Genomic DNA, 5,809 nt, shown 5'->3' with positions numbered 1-5,809 from the left:
ATCACTGTACGTGACTAAGATAATGGTAAATAGAAGGCGATCCATCGATTATTACCTTAACCTAACTTTGACTAACTTTAATTTTTTATCTCAGTCAGTTGATTGGAAAAATTTTATTGCCATATCGATAATGTAATTTTTCATGAAACTTTATATTTGTAAATATTTTCGAATAAACGTTTTTTCACCAATTCATACTTGATCGCAATTTATATTATGCTACCTTCCTTATTCAAAACTATCATAACAAGTAGTGCAGGTATTGTTTTATGATAAACGTATGAAGTCCAGATATTAAATCTTTGCACTTGTGAATTTGCGTTTGAATTTTAGTGAGTGAGACAAAGTGAGACACAGTGGGTGGTATAAGAGGCGAAGGGTCCACTTAAATAGCTCGTCTGCTTATTTGCTCAAATCATTTCTAGTTCTTAAAAAAATAGATTTTTCTTCCAAAATATTAGATAATTGTTCCACCAACATCAAGGTCCTTGTGCTTTATTATATCACCCTCAATGAAATAAAGTAGGCCTGTACATAGCATTGCTCTAGCTACGGTGCCTATAGGGCGCAGTTATAAAAGCTTGCACAGGGCGCAGAAAAGGCTATTTACGGTACTGCTTTACAATGAAAGAATATGGCTGTTTGTAACTTTTGTTCCTATCTATAAAAAGCCCTTAAACAACGTAAACGACCTAATCCGAGCTTATTATTATTTAAGTTTGGTTAGGAGACTCAAATGACACTATCGCTAACTTCTTTTTTAGATATGGTCGTTCTAAAATTGATATGATTGCCAATATTACAATCAAATCACATTCTGCTCTTTATTTATTTAAAAAGAAAATGCAAAATGTTGTATAAAGTAAATATAAGTTAGATAGAAATGATATATTAACAAACTTCAATAACCATGTTAGTTCATCCATTCTTCTAAGATTATAAGAATAATTGTATAGGAGGTATAAAACTTCTTTTAAATTTCTTAAACAGAAACCAACTTCTGTGTATAAACGCCAATAACGGTACTTGTGAACCTATTAAATGAGTTTAACGTTTGCTTGAAGCTCCAAAAAGACAACAATGAAACTGTTTTATGAAAGCTTTGGAATCAGGTAGGATAAATGCTTATAAAATACACATAAGCTCATATAAGCTCATACGTACTCCAAATTACCCTTAAAAACCTATAATGTTTTTCAGACATTAGTTATATAATATTTATATAAGGGATGCAATTTGGTAAATAATATGAACCAATCGTCATATTTTGCCTCTGCTCTGTGTCGGTTCTTACGCGGGATATAAAAATATCGAAAATACCAAACTGGAATTTCAAAAACAAATAATTTAAAGAAAAATAGAGATTTTTGTGATAAGAGGGCAATAATTTCATATAAACTGCGTTTTAAAACCAACTACAAGGTCTTCTTTACAGTAGAGGAGATGAATTGGAAGTATACGGGAAAGATGAAAGTACATTATCTGTGCTTGTGTAGAAGCCAATTTTGTAGCTCTAGTAAATTGGACGCTATGGCATTAAATTATTCCACTGTAGTAGTTATTCAGTAATGATTGTCACATTAATATTTATTATTGCGTAGTATTTGTTGTTTCAGGTCTTTTCTACTTAAATTTATATTCATACATACAGGTATCTACTACCCTCGCTATGTATTTATCAGATGCAACTAAACTATACCGACTAACATATAAGGTGCGTTCGTGGTCAATAAACAAGATATTTTTTTATTCAAATTGCGTGGTCGGCTACATTTCCTTACTTAGATACTGAGGTTTTGTGGGCATATATATATATATATATATATATATATATATATATATATATATATATATATATATATATATATATATATATATATATATCAGTTTCCGTGGCTATCAAAACACGTTATTCAATACTTATTAACCACAAAATTGGCCATTTCAAATGAATCTCTCTCAAAAGCGATTGTTTCACTTTTATAGGTTTGTGGGAATAGTTAATTGTAGAAGTAAGTTCTTATTTTTGTAAATACAATTTTATATTTTTCTAAATATTTTTCAAAAAATATTGTAGTTCTATATATGAATGCATTAGTTAGAACAAATTTGTTCCTGTCGTACTTTTCCAGTAACTCCCCCCCAGTACTAACATATCTTTTTCTCATCCACACTAATTTCAGCATTGCATTGGTCTTCAATGATATTCTAGGCCACAGAATGGTGTTTACTATTACTAGTTTATCAGCGATTTCATTCCTTTCTACTTTAGTGTACCTACGTACACAACGAAGCAACAATGCTATCCTAATGATAATTATTTTCTATATTCTATAGTTATTGTTCATATTGAGCTGGGCGTATCTCTGAGTTGTATAGATTTCTGCTTGGAGTTTTTTCAAGCTATCAAAGTGTTTAGTGCCAAGCCCATACCATTCATTTTTACTACTTTCCCGTCTAGTAATGGTGTTCCAATCTCACTAGATTCTGTATTGAATTTCTTGAAGGAACTATACTTTTCTTTTGCGACTTGAGTAGGATTCCTGTTCATTATTTAGCGAAAATTACCTTACCTTAATCTGTGAATCATTATATCTGATACCCTAACATCTCTATATGCAGTCACATGAAGTTCAGAATGATTCTATAGTTGCTGTAAGACATGTTTTTATTATTCCTGTTACACATATGCAGGTGCCTTTGAATTCTGGAGAGGTTGTCTCTTCAGTAGGTTCATTCTGATACCCCAATCAATAATTCTAATTGTGATTATAGTTGATTCAAATTATATTTTTTTAGAGTAGAACTTCATATTATTTCGATGTTATTGAAAACTTTAATTTTTTGATTTTGTAAAGTTTTTGTAAAATCACAAATGTAGAAGTAAAATTGAAAGATAACACCTTGACCAAAATCTGGGAGTAGTAGTACCTTAGTTGATGACGTAATGATGATTACAATCAAATAAGAGTATATTAAACTATATATTTAGGTCAGGTGAGAGTATATTTCATCTAGAAGTGCAGAAAACGTATATGGTCTCTAATGTAGCGGTCTGACAAAAATATTTTAGGCAGCGTTTTTAATAGATACATGAGAATATAATTGGGAACATCATCTCAAGCCGACATTAACAATGAATTATTACTTAAGTTATATAACAATTTGCAAAACTTTACCAAAGACTCTTCTTTTTATTTCTCAAATAAAAAAAAATTCTCATATAATACAACAATACATGACGTTTATTTTCTTGGCACATTGGCCTCTTTATTATTTATTGTCAACTCAAACCGTGAAAGTATCTAAGTATTTGTATTTATTGCTAAAATTTTAACATTGGTAACGAATTGCTCGTTGTATAAGAATGATGTCCGTAGGAGATATGTTCATCAAGAGCTGAGATTTGTGAATATATAATTATGTGGAATAAGAATTACAGCATTAAGTTTTTACAATTATAGCGTGCAATAGAATGATACTTACGTAAAAGATTGTCTACATAATTTTTTAATTAAAACAAATGTTCTTGTTACGAACACATTATAATCAAATGATATATAGTAAAGCTGGAAATACAATTTTAGTTCGTTTACGTGATTTAAAGTTAAATACCATTAAGATACTCAACTAAATTACCTAGAAGTATAATTTAGATATAGCACACAGCATAATGCAAATAAATATTTCTAATAATTGATTGCATCATAAGTGGGTCTTTATTATTTAAATTTAAACCTCATATTTCATGAAATTGAAAAGAAATGTTTAGTGAAATTCGTATTTAAATAAAATATCCAAGTACTTTGTAATTTTAACAGAACGATTCCTCTTAAAATGTATTTGAGCGTTACGTATACAGCCAAAATCCTACCTTCTAAAACTGCTTCTCCAAGAAATTCCAAAATCTTTTTTCACATAAAGCCAAAACCGCAAAACCTTTCTTTGCTAGAATTAGATCATAAGCGAATTAAATTTCTTCTTTCCCCTATCGAATTTTCTCAGCCTTCACTATGGACAATAAAAAGCATCAAATTTATTACCCTACTGAAAGGAAACGAAGTCGAAGACCTGGTCGCCAAAGAAGCTGTAAATTGTGATAGTGCGGAGTGCGTGAAATTTTTAAATAGTACTGATCTTAAATCAACCTTAAAACGTTAAGTGCTAAATGAATGGGAGAACAATTAGATAACGTTCAAATAGCTTTGTGAAGAGAAAGATTCCGTGAAACCTTGGTCAGTGCTACCGAAAAATCGTAGATATGAACCTAAATGTGACAACTGCATTGCAAACTGACTATAAAATACATAATCGTGTCCATATTTTAACGCAGAAAGATCATCATCAAATCTACCACGAAGAATATCTGAAATTTTAGGACCCAAATACAATATTACTATCCTCAAAAATTACCTCAGATATAATTCCATAAACTTAATTTTACAATGATCTGTAGATAAAATACTAACATTTAACTTGTGATCTTATACAAAATTGAATCGCTAATAACCAGTATACAAATATACATATAAAATACATATAAAAAAATCCTCTTAATTACTTGTTTCAATTTTTGTAGCAACATCTACATTTTTCGACATTGTTGAAGATAGGAACTAAATCATTTTCTATTATTAAACCAATAAATGATTTAGTATTCTCAGTGGTTTTTCTTAATTTTTCCAAAATGTCACAAAATATTTGATAGTTTTCACCAGGTACCTATGTAGATTTGATCATAAATTTAAAATATTACATCACGTTTGAATTATTTATTCTAACTAACTCTTATATTTCATTGCGTTGTATACATTGAAATTCTATCAATTTATAACAATGCAAACCAGTGCTGTTGAAAATTGATATTTTCCTATATTAACAGTTAATATATCGTTTAGTATAGTAATTGAATAATAATTAAGGCTCCTCAAGATGACCTTGAATGAATTGGTATTGGAAATCATGATCAAAACATTAAATCATAGAGTGATGTTATAATAAAAAACAAAAAAATGGAAAACTCATTTGTTTCACAATTACAAATCAACTATAATTATTTTCGGAATCATTTTGCAATATTTGAGATAATCCTGATTAGGATATCACCAAAAAAGCGTTTTAATGAGCGTCATGGTAATTTTTTTAGGGCGTAATGCAATCTAAGCTCATTTTAAGGCGAAAAACTATAAAAAGTAAACGGTGAGCTTCTTCGTACTCGATTCTCTAAAAATCTTTCTATCTGTCAAAAATATGCATTCTCACAATCTAATTTCTTTTTCTTTTCGAAAATATAACACCATTCCTACATTGATAGAGCCACGATAAAGAAGATTAACGCGTTACTATTTTTGAAAGACAATACGTCTGCGAGAATGAAAAAAAGTGAGACATTGTGTACGGAGACTTTGAACCATCATTTAAGACCATAAACTTTTAACCAGCTAAATGCAAACGAGTCCGTATCAACTTGATAGACGATGAACGTTCGGGGCGGCCAAAAACTGCGACAACCAGCGATGTCATCGAAAACTTTCTCCAAATGGTACTGGGCGACCATAGAATTAAAGATAGACATTTTTTTATCGTACCTTATAAATTTAAAGTATATATGTTATCAAAGTGAAGAAATATAAATTTCATTTTCTGTTAATATATTATTCTATTATCTTTTTTACGATAACATACATGATATAAGCATAACTTTTTAGTTCGTAGTCTATTTCAGATAAGAGTTTCTAGGGACATGATACAGGCGACGTTTAATTAGCAATGACTCAACAGCACTGCGTGTGTAGTAAACTACAGACAG

At 29.9% G+C, this 5,809-nt stretch overlaps 1 protein-coding gene across 4 annotated transcripts in view; it reads right to left on the bottom strand.

The window, feature by feature from the left end:
- The window catches only part of LOC130451413 (uncharacterized), a 111,612-nt gene that overhangs the window by 98,769 nt on the left and 7,034 nt on the right, over positions 1 to 5,809 (bottom strand). The window lies entirely within an intron of this gene.

The sequence above is a fragment of the Diorhabda sublineata genome, chromosome X (genome assembly GCF_026230105.1).
Source record: "Diorhabda sublineata isolate icDioSubl1.1 chromosome X, icDioSubl1.1, whole genome shotgun sequence".
NCBI lineage: Eukaryota > Metazoa > Arthropoda > Insecta > Coleoptera > Chrysomelidae > Diorhabda > Diorhabda sublineata.
This window is presented reverse-complemented; position numbering and strand designations above follow the sequence as displayed.